Source organism: Bubalus bubalis, chromosome 1 (genome assembly GCF_019923935.1).
Source record: "Bubalus bubalis isolate 160015118507 breed Murrah chromosome 1, NDDB_SH_1, whole genome shotgun sequence".
Classification (NCBI taxonomy): Eukaryota; Metazoa; Chordata; class Mammalia; order Artiodactyla; family Bovidae; genus Bubalus; species Bubalus bubalis.
In genome coordinates, this window is record NC_059157.1 from 45,710,905 (window position 1) to 45,727,321 (window position 16,417).

At 40.8% G+C, this 16,417-nt stretch overlaps 1 protein-coding gene and 1 pseudogene across 1 annotated transcript in view; one reads left to right on the forward strand and one right to left on the reverse strand.

Annotated features, from left to right (window-relative positions):
- Window positions 1-16,417, reverse strand: part of LOC123465559 (liprin-alpha-1-like) — a gene marked incomplete in the record, with an annotated part of 992,590 nt that overhangs the window by 875,456 nt on the left and 100,717 nt on the right.
- LOC123330659 overlaps window positions 1-16,417 on the forward strand; it is a 29,265-nt pseudogene that overhangs the window by 1,146 nt on the left and 11,702 nt on the right.

A 16,417-nucleotide genomic window follows, 5' to 3' on the forward strand; every position in this document is an offset into this window, starting at 1 on the left:
CCCTTAGTTGCAGCATGTTGGATCTAGTTCCCCGACCAGAAATCAAACCCAGGCCCCCTGCATTGGGAGCATGGAGTCTTAGCCCTTGGACCACCAGGGAAGTCCCAGCAGGTGAGTTCTTTAACACTGGCTCCACCTGGGAAGCCTGAATAGCTTTTGTCAAATTTTATGAGAATTTCTAGGAAATTCCCTGGTGGCCCAGTGGCTCAGAGTCTGTGCCCCCAATGCAGGGGCCCTGGGTTCCATGTGTTCAGGAAACTAGATCCCACATGCCACAAGAGTTTGCATGCTGCAGCTAAAGAACCCACATGGCACAACTACGACCCAGTGCAGTCAAATAAATAAAAATGTTTAAAAATTTCACGATAATTTGTAGATGAGCAATGATAAAAGAAATAACAATTTCTATTAGAAATGATATTTATTTTGTTGTTCAGAACTGCCATTTTATCACCACCCCCCCCCCGCCCCCGTCCATTTTTATTTTGGTTTAGTTAGGTTCTAGTTTGGAGTAAAAGTATTTTCAAAAATCTTAGCCTGCCATATGTAAAATAGATAGGCAATGGGAATTTGCTGCATGGCTCAGGAAACTCACACAGGGGCACTGTATCAACCTAGAGGGGTGGGGTGCGGAGGGAGAGGGGAGGGAGGTTCAAAAGGGAGGGGATATATGCATACCTATGGCTGATTCATGTTGAGGTTTGACAGAAAACAACAAAATTCTGTCAAGCAAAATCCTTCAATAAAAAAATAATTAAAATTAAAAAACTGTCAAATCACTATGTTGTACACCTGAAACTAACATTATATTATATGTCAATTATAATTCAATAAAAATTAAATAAAATACAAATTAAAAAAATCTTGGCCCGTGTATATACTCATATGTATGTGAATGAATGTATCAGTACTTAGACACACACATGAAATTTGCATATGTATACAGCAAACTGTTAATAATGTGTGCACATGTGCTCAGTCTTGTCTGACTCTTTGCAACCACAGACTGTAGCCCTCCAGGCTCCTCTGTCCATGGAATTTTCCAGGCAAGAATATTAAAGTGGGTTGCCATGCCCTCCTCCAGGGAATCTTCCCATCCCAGGGATTAAACCCATGTCTCTTTATGTCTCCTGCATTGGCAAGTGGGTTCTTTACCGGTTGAGCCACCAGAGAAGCCCAACTGTCAATAGTGGTTTCCCGTAAAAAGCTGGACGACATGGAAGAATGGGAGGGAAGTCTGTTGGAAGAGAGAGTTTTTGTTTTTTACCGTATACAGTGCAATGATATTTAACAATTTAAAAAACAAATATAAGTAAAAGCGAGCAAAGAACAGTAATGCTGAGAATTGAAAAACACAGGTTCCAGATCAGCTATACTAAATAATCTCCTGCTTGACTTCAGCAAGTCTCTTATGCCTCTGATCTTTACTACCTGCCTTTGGAAATTGAGTGGCTTGGATCAGATGACCTCAAAGGCCCCTTCCAGGTCTAACATTCTGACACTGTGAAAAGGGTTAAAAATAGATACCTAAGCTCAACATTCAGAAAATGAAGATCATGGCATCCGGTCCCATCACTTCATGGGAAATAGATGGGGAAACAGTGGAAATAGTGTCAGACTTTATTTTTTGGGGCTCCAAAATCACTGCAGATGGTGACTGCAGCCATGAAATTAAAAGACGCTTACTCCTTGGAAGGAAAGTTATGACCAACCTAGATCGCATATTCAAAAGCAGAGACATTACTTTGCCAACAAAGGTCCGTCTAGTCAAGGCTATGGTTTTTCCTGTGGTCATGTATGGATGTGAGAGTTGGACTGTGAAGAAGGCTGAGCACCGAAGAATTGAAGCTTTTGAACTGTGGTGTTGGAGAAGACCCCTGAGAGTCCCTAGGACTGCAAGGAGATGCAACCAGTCCATTCTGAAGGAGATCAGCCCTGGGATTTCTTTGGAAGGAATGATGCTAAAGCTGAAACTCCAGTACTTTGGCCACCTCATGCGAAGAGTTGACTCATTGGAAAAGACTCTGATGCTGGGAGGAATTGGGGGCAAGAGGAGAAGGGGACGACAGAGGATGAGATGGCTGGATGGCATCACTGACTTGATGGATGTGAGTCTCAGTGAACTCCGGGAGTTGGTGATGGACAGGGAGGCCTGGCGTGCTGCGATTCATGGGGTCGCAAAGAGTCGCACACGACTGCGTGACTGATCTGATCTGATCTGATCTGAAGTTTACAGCTGGGCAGACCGTGTCCATACGATAACTTCAGGGGCTTTTCTACACTTCTACAACAGGACATTTGCCAATGATCAGTGTAATTTTGAGGTCCTCTTTTTTTGTTTTGGCCACACTGCACAGCATATGGGATTTTAGTTTGCTGGCCAGGGATAGAACCCAGGCACACTGCATTGCAAGCGTGGAATCTTAAACACTGTACCACTAGGGAAGTCCCTGGCTTTTGTTTTGATTTTGCCTTTTTTCTATTCTGTAGTAAAATGAAAAATATGAAACGGTTTCAGTCTAAAATAAACCTCATAGGAGTTTAACTTCACAAGAGGCTTTAAGCAGAGAGATTGAATTCAAATGTAGATGCCAAAATTATAGCATCATCAGATTACAAGATAATTCGGGCCTTGTGAAAACTTTGAGAGGAGGAATGTTTTATAAGCATGTATTTCTTTGCTGTCTAGGGTTTTTTTTTAACATCTAGTGTTTTAATTGAAAGTGATCAAGTTTTTTTTTACTATGGTTTACACATGTAGTATAGTAAACAAGTAGTTAAAAGGGTGTTCTGAGAAAAAGCACCTAACCACCATCCATTGGTCAAAATTTAGGAGCCCCAAAATGTCTTATGCCTCCATAGTAATGATGTCACATGGTGGAATATGCAACCACAGTGTCAACAGACTAAAATAACAACCATGGGATTTTGACTTAACAGCAGGCTCTGAGTAAACTGTGATGTAAACAAACTGCAGCCTTCTGCAAGGAAAGACGATTCTCTCTTATGTTTTCCACTTGAAGTGATACTGTTTCCAGGCTCTTATTTTATTTTAATTGAAGTATGGCTGATTTACAATGCTGTGTTAGTTTCAAGTGTACAGCAAAGGGATTCAGTTATACATATCTATTCTTTTTCAGATTCTTTCTCTTACAGGTGATTACACAATATTGAGTAGTGTATGTACTATAAGTAGATCCTTGTTGGTTATTTATTTTATATATAGCAGTTTGTATATGTTAATCCCAAACTCCCAATTTATCCTTCCAACCCTCTTCCAAGTTTTTAAGATCAAAAATCTGATTGCAAATCCTTAGAATGAAGACTTGCTCCCAACCAGAGACTATAAGATTCTGAGTCTGCCTGAGGGCCTGAAAGTTAAATAATTTGTTCCAAATTATACTTCTTGTCAAGGATAGAGTCAGAACCAGATCTGAGTTTGTCTAGTGCTTCTCTTTCTGCCCCTCATGCCTATCAGTTCCTACCTGACTCTAATCGCCTTTTGGTGAAGAACTGGATTTGCTTGGACTCTGCTTAGACTTGGTCATTGGCCCTCTAAAGACCCTATCTCCTACCCTCTTTATTTGATTTTATTATCAATGACTGACTTTATTTATTATTTATTTATTTAAATATTTATTTTATTTATTTGTTTGACTCCACTGGGTCTTCATTACGGCATGCAGGATCTCTAGATGTGGCGTGTAGAATCTTTTGAGTTGCAGCAAGTGGAATCTAGTTCCCTGACCAGAGATGGAACTCGGGCCCTTACATAGGGAGTTTGGAGTCTTAGCCACTAGACCACCAGGGAAGTCCCCCTGCCACTTTCTTGCTGACTCTCCACACCCCTTCAAGTCAGTGCCCCTTTCTTTCTGATGCCTTCTGTTGTCATTGGACACCACAATGGTCCTCCCAACCTCCTTTTGAAAGGAGGTTGTCATCCTGGGACCTAATTGGTTTTTGTTTTTTGTTTTTTTTTCCCACTGTCAGGTCAAACCATGGGCAGCAATTCATTGAGAATGTAGGGCTTGAGGTCAGAATAGGGAAGATCAAGGTTGGGGGTCAGAATAGAAAGACCATGGTTCTAGCAGGGTTTCCTAGGTGTTAGTGATAAGGAATCTGCCTGTCAATGCAGGACATGCAAGAGACATGGGTTTGATCCCTGGGTCAGGAAGATTCCCCTAGAGTGGGAAATAGCAACCCAGTCCAGTATTCTTGCCAGGGAAATCCCATGGACAGAGGAGCCTGGCGGGCTACAGTCCATGGAGTCTCCAAGATTTGGACATGACTAAGCATGCTTGCACCACATGGCTTTTTAGTGAGGAACCAAGTATATTGTTCAGCTGAACATACAGTCTGGAACCAATGATTTTTCTTTAAAATCTATAAAGGTAACCCTTTGGGCCTCTGCTTATCCTCTCTAAAACAGAAAAAGTGAACAAAAAGATCCTAAGATTCCTTTTAGCCCTAAAATTCTATGACATCTGAATCTCTTGTTATTGTTCAGTCAGCAGGTGTTTTGTTGAGAACTTCCCCTGGAACCTGTGGATCATATAAGGGAAAGTAGCTGCAATCTACCTGGAAAGAGAAAATGAACAGAATCACCTGGCGGGCAATAGTGAATCCTAGAAAGGCCAGGTGGAGCACGGGCTGCAAGTGGAGGAGAAGTTGGGAAGAGTGAGACCAGTGGGTGCCAGAAAATTGCTGGTGCCCGAGACTTAGGAGGGGAATTAGATGCTTGATAGGACTTTGTTAGACACAAGAGAAGGGTTCAGAAAATGTGTGAATCCTGATTTTTCTCTTTTTTTGTTATTCTTTATTTTTTCTTGGCTGCACTGAGTCTTCGTTGGTGCACGAGGGCTTTCTCTAGTTGTAGCGAGCAGGGGCTACTCTCTAGCTGCAGTACGTGGACTCTAGGCCGTATGGGATCAATAGCTGCGGATCACTGGCTTAGCTGCCCCGAGGCATGTGGAATCTTCTCCAACCAGGAATGGAACCTGTATGTCCTGCATTGGCAGGCAGATTCTTATCCCCTGGACCACCATGAAAGCCCTGAATCCTGGTTTTTCAGTCTTCTGAAAAATTCTATAGGTTTTAAAAATTTATTTTGTAGGCTTTCTTCTATTTTCTTTTTCTTTGTTTGCTTGTTTTGACCACTCCATTGGCCTGCGGGACCTTAATTGCCCAACCAGGGATTGAACCCTTGCTTTCTGCAGCAGAAACATAGAGTCTTAACCACTGGACCACCAGGGAAATCCCCTCTTCTATTGTAATCTAGAAATTCTGAGATTATCTGTCACTGTTATTTGAGGGTCCTAGTAGCCCAGGGGGCAGTTAATTAGGAGGGAGGGGAAAATCGTATTCTTTTTCTTCTTCTCTAAAGAATAAAAAGTGTCTACCTGTGATATATGATATTCCCTGGTTAGTAGCAAAGACGGTATTTTACAGGCCTTGAGGTTGTTGTTGAATCAACTATTTCAGTCTCCATTTTGCCTGCCCTTTGAAAGCAGAATTTGAGAGTCTAAAAAAAGGAAGGAAAACAGATCTGTTGGAAGCATGAAACCAGCTCCTCATCCTCCTCCACAAAAGGGAAATGCCTGGGAAATCCCATCAACAGAGAAGCCTGAATCAGACACAACTGAGCGACTGAGCATGGATGCTCGCAATCCCATATAGGAATGCTCTCCCTCATGACCTAATCCTCTCAAAGGCCCCACCCCACCTCCCTGGGTCATTACCACAGGATTAGGCTTTCTATTTAGGAATTAGGGGTGACATAAACATTCAATCCATCATAAAGCTCTGTTTCTTACTGTTCTTGTTTGTCTGATTTAGTCACCACTTCTTTTCTGTGCTGGTCTACAAGCTCCAGTCTAAAGATATTTACTAACCTAAAGAAGGAAAAAAAAAGTCATGTACACAATGTTTCTGGAAGACTTTACATATCCCCTGGAGAAAGAAATGGCAACCCATTCCAGTATTCTTGCCTGGAAAACCCCATGGACAGAGGAGCCTGGCAAGTTACAGTCATGGGGTCGCAAAGAGTTGGACATGACTGATCAACTTCACTTTACTTTTACAAGAAAAGGGGCAATATTGATTTCCTTCGGACAGGAAAACTGTCTAAAGGGTGGAAGAGATTCTTACCTGGAGAGCCTTTTGTGTCTTTTGAATTTTTAATCATGTGAATGTTTTTAATCATGTGAAGGTAATATCTATTCAAAATAATAATAAAATTTTATAAAATAAATTCACTAAAAATGGCAAAATGAGAAATACCCGAAATTTAAAATCTAGCTAAGTTTTTTCTCATATTGTATTTGTGTTTTTAAACCAACTTTGTTACCAACAACTTAAAAAAGAGACTTATAAAAAAAGCAAATAGATAAAATAAAAAGGGACATATTTAAAATGACTATATTTGCATTTTCATTCTACTTACTATGGATGGAAATCCATAAATTAATAAAACCAGGGCTAATGTTCAGGCAGAATTCATTGGTATGGCTGACCAGCCTCTGTCTACTTTGATTGGTTGGTAGCATTGTCAGTTGTTAAACATTTTAAATATCACCTTGGATAAAATTCAAGGTCTTCAAACTTTTGAAAAGATCTTTTTTCAAAGTTAATTCTTTTCTTTTACCATAACTAACTTTGAAAAGATCTTTTTTCAAAGTTAATTCTTTTCTTTTACCATAACTAATAGAAGCATGTATTTCAAAGGTCATTGATATTTGCAAAGATCACTAACTATCTCTCTACTCCAATCAGCCAAACTACAGGGTCAGGCATGGTTTTACCATGCTCCTTGTTGTGCATTGCTTGATGTTATCAGGCATTTAATAAATATTTTCTAAATGAATAAATGATACTGGTTTTTCTCTTTTGCCCAACAACAAACTTATTCCATAAATTCACTAGATCATATGGTAATCTTTATACCTCCATGAAAGCCATGGGAATTAAGTTTGAAGGGAATATTTCCAGTTTATTTTTATTCAGTTTTCTCTCTCCATTTTAGGCTTTATTTGTCTGTGTGTTTTATGAACAACATAACAGATTGATAGCATAAGGAATGCATTTTCAATTAAAAAAGGAGAGAGGCAAGAATACAAGTTTTTTTAAAATTTTCCTTTATTTATGGCTGTGAGTCTTCCTCGCTGCACAGGCTTTTCTCTAGTTGTGGTGTGCAAGCTTCTCATTGCCAGGGCTTCTCTTGTTGCAGAGCCTGGGCTCTAGAGCCTTCTCATTTAAGTTGTGGCGTGTGGGATCAACACAGGCTCAGTAGTTGTGGCACACGGGTTTAGTTGCTCCACTGCATGTAGGATCTTCCCAGATCAGGGATCAAACCCATGTTGTCTGCGTTGGCAGGTAGATTCTTTACCACTGAGCCACCAGGGAAGCCCAAGGATACTGATTTTTAAACTTACCATTACTTGGGATTTTCATTGTAGGAGTCAAGTATTGGCTTTAAAGCTCAATCTCATATTAGAAGTAAAGTCACTTTTAAAACCAATCTGGATAGTAAGGGGCAAGATGTAATGTGAAACCTATTAAATGATAGACAATCCAAAAAGTATTTTATATTTAGCCATGTATGCATGCTTAGTCGTGTCTGACTCTTTTGCAACCCCATGAACTGCAGCCCACCAAGTTTCTCTGTCCATGGGATTTTCCAAGCAAGAATATTGGAGTGGGTTGCCATTTCCTTCTCCAGCGGATCTTCCCAACCCAGGGATCAAACCCAGGCCTCCTGCATTGCAGACAGATTCTTTACCAGCTGAGCCACCAGTGAAGCCCAAGATAATATAACCAAAAAGCAAAAAGATAACAATCCTCTTCCTTCATCTTGACCTCACTGCCTGAGAACTTTCCTTTCCTTGCCATTTGGTGTGAGATGAGTGGCGCTGATGCCCTAGCAATGGTCCTCACATCTTGAAAGTGCAGCAAGAATCCTTGTAACAACTACTCCGAAAATTGGATTTTCACAATCCTATTGTCAAGAAATCCCAAAAGGCATTAAAAGTAACAATAAAATATAATTGTGATATGATATAAGATAGTATTGTTGCTGTTTAGTCACTAAGTCGTGTCTGAGTCTTTTGAGACCCCGTGGACTGTAAACCCACCAGGCTCCTCTGTCCATGTGATTTCCCAAGCAAGAATACTGGAGCGAGTTGCCATTTCCTTCTTCAAGGGATCTTCCTGACCCAGGGATTGACCCCCTGTCTCCTGCTTGGCAGGCGTATTCTTTTCCACTGAGTCACCAGTGATGGCCATATAAGATAGTATAGCATAAAATAATATAGCAGAATGTCGTATACTAATTATATATGCTATTAATATTAAAAAGGAACTGGCACCCCACTCCAGTACTCTTGCCTGGAAAATCCCATGGATGGAGGAGCCTGGTAGGCTACAGTCTATGGGGTCGCTAAGAGTCGGACACTACTGAGCGACTTCCCTTTCACTTTTCACTTTCATGCATTGGAGAAGGAAATGGCAACCCACTCCAGTGTTCTTACCTGGAGAATCCCAGGGATGGAGGAGCCTGGTAGGCTACTGTCTATGGGGTCACACAGAGTCGGATACGACTGAAGTGACTTAACATAACGTAACTGTAAAATGAGGTATCATACATGGTACTAGGATAAGAAAATGGTCCTAGCTGCTCCCTTGTCTCACACATTAGATCCCTGGCTGTGACGGTATGGCTCTTTTTTCTTGAAGAGCTGAAGCAAGAGATGTGGGACAGATATATATACTACTATATATATATATATATATATATATATATATATATATATAATATATTTGAAAAAAAAAAAAACAGGAACCTACTGTATAGCACAAGGAACTATATCCAATATCTTATAATAACCGACAGTGGAAAAGAATCTAAAACAGAATGTGTGTGTGTGTGTGTGTGTGTGTATGTGTATACATATATAAATCACTATGATAGATACCTAAAACATTGTAAAATAACAATGCTTCAATTTAGAAATTTAAAAAAAAAAAGAGAAAGATACTGGGCAATTACCAAATTCATGTACAGTTAATTCTTCCATGGATTATCTACTTTTTGGATTATTCCCAGCACCTTTTAAATTCCAAGGGGATTTCCCACAGTTGTTAAGCATTCTTATCAGTCATCTACCCACCTTCAACTGGTAGAAGTTCAAGGAATGCAAATTCATTTTCTATTAGACTAAATAAACACAATTAGAAAGGAGAAACCCCCGAGGCAAAGAACACCTATCAAAGCCAAATATAAATTATCTTTGACTGCTATAATCAGGGAAATAAATGAGAAACCAATGTAATTATCTTTTTAATCTCTAGAGGAAAAGGTTTGAATGTTTTCTTTTATAGATTTTTTCAGCGCTTTATAACCCTAATGTCCTTTTATATTCATTCTAAATCACTGTTCTTCAATCTGAGCCTGTTCTCTCCTGGGCATCCCTGAAAATAATTAAGCTGACCTCAATCTTTGAAAATGTGCTTCCTGTCCTTGTCAATGTACAAACATGGTAACTTTATGCTTTGTAACTTAATTATTGTATATCTAATGATTTACCCCTCGTGCTTGTTATTTTTAATATCACTGTGATATTTTATAACAGGGGTCCCCAATCTCTGGGCCACAGACCCATTGGTACCTCTGATCAGATCAGCAGTGGCATCACATTAGAAATAAAGTGCACAATAAATGTAATGCTGTAGTTTTTCCAGTAGTCATGTATGGATGTGAGAGTTGAACCATAAAGAAGGCTGAGCGATGAAGAATTGATGCTTTTGAACTGTGGTGTTGGAGAAGACTCTTGAGAGTCCCTTGAACTGCAAGGAGATCAAACCAGCCAATCCTAAAGGAAATCAGTCCTGAATACTCATTGGAAGGACCAATGCTGAAGCTGAAACTCCATACTTAGGCCACCAGATGCGAAGAGCCAACTCATCAGAAAAGACTGATGCTGGGAAAGATTAAAGGCAGGAGGAGAAGGGGATGACAGAGGACCAAAGGGTAGGAAAACATCACTGAACCAATGGAGGTGAGTGTGAGCCAGCTCCAGGAGATGGCGAAGGACAGGGAAGTCTGGCATGCTGCAGCCCATGGAGTTGCAGAGTCAGACATGACTGAGCAACTGAAGTACAACAAAATGTAATGCGTTTGAATCACCCCAAAGCCATCCCTCCCTGCCTGTTCCCCCAGTCCATGGAAAAATTCTCTTCTATGAAACTGGTCCCTGGTGCCAAACAGTTTGGGGACCACTGTTTATAATATTAGCTACCATGAGTACAATGAGTCATACACTCTTTTAGGAATTTTATACATATTTTCATTTATTTAATCTTCCCAGTAACTCTAAATTTAGATATAATTATTCAATCAATGTATAAAGGAAGAAATTAAGAGATTCTTAGTGAGACTCTGAATGGCCTCACTCCCAAAGCCCCCATGCATCCTTAATGCCATATTTTCTCTTATCATGTTGCTGAGCCGATTCACTATTGTGAGGCATTTGGGGTTATTTCTGATTTACTGTAGTGATAATTATATCTCATAAAAATTTCTTCCCTAATCATTCTGGGTCCCCATGTAGCTCAGTTTCTACAGAGTAGCACGTAACACTGCCCAAAGTAATTTTAAAGATGAGTACCAATTTTCATGTTGTCTCTCAAAGAAAAATCACAGGGGATCCAATTCAGAACTCATAACACTACTTAACAGATCCCCTTTCTTCATTCTCCAGTTCTCTCACACTGTATAACTGCTGGAAAGGCAGTTAAAGTCTGAACTGCCACAAACTGCCTACAAGCCAAAACCCTGCAGCTCTCCTGTCTCCATATGCCCCCACTGGCTCCTTGTTTTAGAGATCACCGCAGCATCGTGGGCTGGTCCTTCCCCTGGCCCTCACCACTCTGGTCTGGCTTCTCTATCATTCTAATAACCCACCCCCAAAGGAAAGAAGTCTCATATTATGTTAGTTAGAAATATGGACTGTACAGAAACAGGCCGAGAGGAAATCTGGGAACATTCATACATGAATACATTTTATTCACTTATTTCTAAGTTAAGGTTTCTGATGGTTTTTTTTTTTTTTTTCATTTGGGAGTCCCCCCTCCCCCTTGAATGATAGTGTCCAAAGTGAGATTGATGTGCACTGAAAAGATCTGGTAACAGTGAATAGTTTTTGTTTTATTTAAAATTCTTTGGTTTGGCTGCACTGGGTCTTTGTTGCAGCACACAGGCTTTCTCTAGTTGTGGCATGTGGGATCTTAGTTCCCCGAGCAGGTATCAACCCTAGTCCCTTGCGTTGGAAGGCAGATTCTTTTTATGTATTTTTTTATGGCTGAGCTGGGTCTTCGTTGCTGTGTGCGGGCTTTCCTTAGTTGTCGTGAGCATGGGACCACTCCTCCCTACTTGCAGTACGCAGTCTTCCTACTGCAGTGGCTTCTCTGGTTGCAGAGCACAGGCTGTAGGGTGCTTGGGCTTCAGGCGCTGTGGCGTGTGGGCTCAGTAGTTGTGGCTCTCAGGCTTACTTGCCTTGCAGCATGTAATCATCCCAGACCAGGATGTCTGGGATCAACCCATGTCCACTGCACTGGCAGATTCTTAACCACTGGACTTCCAAGGAAGTCCCACAGTGAATGGTTTTAATCAAGAAGTACTCCAGCTAATTAAAAAAAATAGATCCTATGATTACAAAGAAGTTGACATGTCATAAGGGGTAAAATACATTTTTACTTTATATGCCTTATTTTTTTTTTTAGGGCTTTCCTGGTGGCTGAGACAGTAAAAGTGTCTGCTTGCAATGCGGGAGACCCGGGTTCGATTCCTGGGTCGGGAAGATCCCCTGGAGAAGGAAATGGCAATCCACTCCAGCACTCTTGCCTGGAAAATCACATGGACGGAGGAGCCTAATAGGCTCCAAAGTCACAAAGATGGGGTTGCAAAGAGTTGGACACAACTTCACTTTCACTTTCACTTTCATGCCTTTTTAGGTGGTCAATGTATTTTATGATTAAAACTAAAGTATTATAAAATTCTGATTACTTTATAATAACTAGCAAATATCTATTGGTGAAATGCAATAGTGTATAAAATACAAGTAGCCCCAAACTTTCCTGTTTTCTCTTCTCTAATGGACTAAAGAAGAAAAACAGAGATTTAGACTCTGATAACAGCTCCTTCCTCTGCTAGCTGTTCCCATAAGAACCTTTCTTTTGATTTTGGCCAGCTCTCACGCTCTCATCTTTGATCAGTCACTAATATTGGGACTGGTTTGAGGTCATCACTGGGGAAAACTGTGAAGTAACCCAAGCGTTTGTTTGGTATGCCCCAGATTGCTTTGGCATGTACTTCCTGTCTCTGGCACTCTTTTTTTTTTTTTTCCAGGTCCTCCTATCAACTTTTCCTTTCCAATCATATCAATCATTTACATATTCGTAGGACTTTAACTGGGAGAAGGCAATGGCACCCCACTCCAGTACTCTTGCCTGGAAAATCCCCTGGGCAGGGGAGCCTGGTAGGCTGCAGTCCATGGGGTCGCTAAGAGTCAGACACAACTGAGCGACTTCACTTTCTCTTTTCACCTTCATGCATTGGAGAAGGAAATGGCAACCCACTCCAGTGTTCTTGCCTGGAGAATCCCAGGGACGGGGGAGCCTGGTGGGCTGCCGTCTATGGGGTCACACAGAGTCGGACACGACTGAAGTGAGCAGCGGCAGCAGCAGGACTTTAACTGGGGCTTCCCAGGTGGTGCTAGTGGTAAAGAATCCACCTGCCAATGTAGGAGACCCAAAAGACACAAGTTCGAGCCCTGGGTAGGGAAGATCCCTTGGAATAGGAAATGGCACCTCATCCCAGTATTCTTGCTTGGAAAATTCCATGGACAGAGGAGCCTAGCAGGCTCAGCAAAGAGTCAGACAAGAGTGAGTGACTGAGCACACACACACACACACACACACACACACACAGGACTTTAACCCTATATACTCCCCCTTCTCAGAGATATTTGCTTGTATTGCCTTATCTCTAATTGTTTCTGGTCCTGGAGTTTTAATCACTAATGAGCTGATGTGAACTGTGGGGGGAGACTGACTGCCCAGGTGTCTTCTCTTAAGGTTGTACAGACAGTCCGTGGCTTAAGATGCTTTGGCTTAGCAACTTTTTGGCTTTACAGTGATGCAAAAGTGATAGACATTCAGTGGACACCATATTTAAAATTTTGTATTTGGGTTTTTTTGGGAGGGGTGGCTAGCCATGTGCAGTAGGATACTCATTTATGGTGCTGGGCAGCCAGTGAGCCACAGCTCCCAGTCAGCCACTCGGTCACAAGAGTACAGGCTAAATACACTTAAAACCATCAGTACCCAGAGAGTCATTCTGGTTTCACATTCAGTGTGCTTGTATACATGCTAAGTTGAGTCAGTCGTGTCCAACTCTGTGCAACCCTATGGACTGTAGCCCACCAGGCTCCTCTGTCCATGGAACTCTCCAGGCAAGAACACTGGAGTGGGTTGCCATTCCCTTCTCCAGGTGTAGTAGTCAATAAATTACATGAACTAGTCAACACTTTATTATAAAATAGGCTTTGTGGTAGATAATTTTGCCCAACTGTAGGTTCATGTGAGGGCTTCTCTGGTGGCTCAGTGATAAAGAATACCCCTGTCAATGCAGGAGACTCAGGTTTGATCCCTGGGTCAGGAAGATCCCATGGAGGAGGGCATGGCAACCCACTCCAGTATTCTTGCCTGGAGAATCCCATGGACACAGGAGCCTGGTGAGCAACAGTCTATGGGGTTGCAAAACAGTTGGACATGACTGAGTGACTAAACAATGGCAACAAGCATCAGGGTTCATGTAAGCGTTCTGAGCACGTTAAGGTAGACTGGGCTAAGCTAGGATGTTTGGTAGGTTAAGTGTATTATGTGCATTTTTAATTTATGATATTTTCAACTTATGATGGATTAATTGGGATATAGCCCCAACAGAAGTTAAAGATCTATATTTTACAAGTCTGTATATATTCTCAGTTTATGACTATGACCAGCTCCCAAATTTTTCTGTAACTCCAAGTTTTGAGGTCAAGTGCATGTCTATGTCCACACTGGCCTTGCTTCGGTTCACACACACAAATGTGAGAAAGAACAGGTAGGTGGCAAAACATGGGCTGTACTTGTTAGGGAAAGAAATGCATGCAATTCGTTAAGAATAAGTTACTAAACTCACTTTCTATGCAGTTCTTTATCTCTTTCATAATGCGTATCTGGTGTCAGACTAAACCTGGAGCTTTTTTTGTTTGTTTGTTTGCTTTTTTTTTTTTCCAGTTTGACAAATGGACGGACACTCAGAGGAGAAGAATCCTGACAGTCCTGTTAGAACGCTGCTCCCTGTCATAGCAAAAGTTCTGCTGTCGAAAGCTTCAGGAGAAAATTCCAGCAGAAGCTCTGGATTTTACTACCAAGCTCCCAAAGGTGTTATATTTATACATCTTTTCTTTCCTGGACCCCCGAAGCCTTTGTCATTGTGTACAGGTACAGATAAAGAAGCAATGTTTGGAGTTTTGTAAAGACAGCCTAGAAAACACTGAAACTTGAGGAAAAAAAAAGAAAGCACGCATACAAAACCAAGCACCAACAAGACACTCACCACGTTTCGTTTGCACAGTTTGGATTGGCCCCATCTCTTTGTGTCTGGCTGTGCACTCAGTGCTCAACGGGGAGAAAAAGTAAGCCATCGCTAAGTGTCCGTAAAATAGTACTAGCCAGTTGGGGAAATACATACACATGTATATAATGGTTCATCATCAGAATAGTCTTATATTGCACAGCAGAGGACCATAGTAAAACTTAAAGTGTAAAGTGCAGGCCATTCATAAATAGAAAAGCATGAAATAAGGTGCTAATGTGATAAATACAGAAGCATGTGAGACTAAAGGAGTTCAGAGTGGGCAAATGTGCTCACAGGTTGGAAAAGCATCTGACCATTATTTTCTTACAAGTAATTCCATGGTGTATTCAAGTATATTTTTTAAGATATAAAATTGATAGTCATTTTGTTGACTTCTTTTCATAGTCTAGCTGCTGCTGCTGCTGCTAAGTTGCTTCAGTCATGTTCGACTCTGTGCAACCCCATAGATGGCAGCCCAACAGGCTCTCCTGTCCCGGGGATTCTCCAGGCAAGAACACTGGAGTGGGTTGCCATTTCCTTCTCCAATGGATAAAAGTGAAAATTGAAACTGAAGTTGCTCAGTGAAGTTGCTCAGTCGTGTCCAACTCTCAGCGATCCCGTGGACTGCAGCCCACAAGGCTCCTCCATCCATGGGATTTTCCAGGCAAGAGTACTGGAGTGGGGTGCCATTGCCTTCTCCATTCATAGACTAGAAAGACCAGAAATTACCTGTTACTGTGCATTCACATGGTAACTTTAGTTTTTAAAATTAAGAAAATGAAAAAAAAAATTAAGAAAATGAATGCAGTAAGATAGATGACGTATTTAATAATTGGTGTTGGGACAACCGGGCAGTATCTGGAAAAAAATTCTAGAAGGATAAAAGATTGATATGAAATTATGGGAAACCATTCCCTACTCAAAAGATGGAATTCCCTGGTCCAGTGGTTAACTCTCTGCTCTTTCACTGCTGAGGGCAGAAGTTCAATCCCTGTTTGGGGAACTAAGATCCTGTAAGCCACCAGGCATGACTAAAGGGGAAAAAAAATGTAATTAAAGGAAATCTAGGGAAAGAAGACTTTGTGAGTAATCTATAATATTCAAAGCCTGAAAAGAAAATGTATAACTTAAAATATTGCTTTATTTATTTTATATAATTTGTATATATATTATATATGCTTTATAAATAAAGAAAGCAAGATTTTAAGTTGTGATTATAAAAATTAAAATTTTCTCCATAGAGAAGAAAACTGTAAATAAATACAGACAGTAAACAGGAGGGAACTCCCTGGTAGTGGTTAGGACTCAGTGCTTTCACTGATGAGGGCTCAGGTTCAACCCCTGGCCAGGAGACTAAGAACCCACAAGCTGCTGCAGTGTGGCCAAAAAAAATTAAAATAAACGGGGGGAAAACCTATTGCCAGCAAAGGGGTAATTTTCTTATTTTTTAAAGAACGACTATAAATCTACATTAACAAGAAAGTAAAAGCAAAGCATAGCAGAAAAATGAGCAAAGGAAGTGAACAAATAGTTCACAGAAAGAAAAGCAGATGTTTCTAAAATAGATAAAATGCTTAGCCTCATTTTCATGCCATCATTTGTGATCAGATGGATTAAGTTTCTTTTTTTCTTTTTTTAGTTTCTTTTTTAATGATAACATTTTATATTGTTAGGGGTGAGGGGAAACAAGAACCTTCATATGTTGCACCTTCATAGATAAATTGATGCAAACACCAAGGA